We start from the raw sequence: 1,128 nt of genomic DNA, 5'->3' as shown, positions 1-1,128 counted from the left end.
TCCTCCAGCCTCCCCAAGGGCAGAAGTCTTAATACTTCTATGCCTGTGACCCATTTCAAGGCATTTCTTGGTGCCACAACACAGATGACAAAATGCCAAAATAAGATGCTCTTCCCATCTCCCACTCTTCTCAAAAAAAAAAAAAAGTCAAGTCTTAGGTTTGTGTGGAAGGAGGGAAACTGCTGGTAAATTTCTGTGATGGCACCTATTGTACCAGGATCCCCAGAGGTTTGAAGATATCTGTGAGGAGCAGAACACAGGGTCATTACTAGCAGCCACCACCACTTACAGAGTTCCTTCCCAGTGTCATTTGCTGCTGACCGTCATGCCAAATACTGTCGTTTCCAGTTTAAGGAAGAAACAAATAAGGACATAATTCAGTCAAGGCCTCACGGATGGGAGTCTGAGGGGGAATTGGAATCTATGCCAGCTTGACTGCAAATTATAATTTCTTTGTATGCCCTCTTGGAAGATTTTGCAAGAACAAGGGGCAGAAAGAAGGCCTGCAGGAGAAGTTACCTGCTTCCTTGGGGAACCCAGAAACATTTTGTGCAGAGTTAAAAGGCTCCACAACTGGGCTTTCTGGTGAATGCTGCAGATCCAGCAAGAGCAAAAGTTCCTTTCTCTCACTTTGTTACCCCAGAGGTTTCTGGGATTTCGTTCCGGCAATTGAGATATAAACTCATACAATTTATTTGGAAAAATCTGATAATCTCAGAATCATGGAGTTTGCTTTGTTAGATTTTTTTTTTTCTGTTTCATCTTTCCCTTGAGAAGTGTAAATTGAGTGATTAATGTGTTTTCACAGTCTGTGGGATGAGAGTGACAGAGAGGTAAAGTAGGCACCTTATCTGTACATAAATAATGGAAAGAAGGAAAATATCCCCCAAGTTTATTTATTAAAGAACTATTTTAAAAATCCCAGCTGATGGGATGATAAGGAAATAAAATAGTTCAAGACATGACATGTTTATTTATTCATATGAAATGCAAGTAATTGTTGCAGTCTAGAGTGAGAATTTCCAGGACTCTCATAGACATATCAAGTTCCAAAAGAGGGGAAAATATTTGCTTATATGCTTCTCTAGGAATAAAGTTAATTTATCAGGCAGAAGGAAGCTAATCTGT

Source organism: Pteropus vampyrus, unplaced genomic scaffold (assembly GCF_000151845.1).
Source record: "Pteropus vampyrus isolate Shadow unplaced genomic scaffold, Pvam_2.0 Scaffold39, whole genome shotgun sequence".
In the NCBI taxonomy this organism is placed as follows: Eukaryota; Metazoa; Chordata; class Mammalia; order Chiroptera; family Pteropodidae; genus Pteropus; species Pteropus vampyrus.
This window is presented reverse-complemented; position numbering follows the sequence as displayed.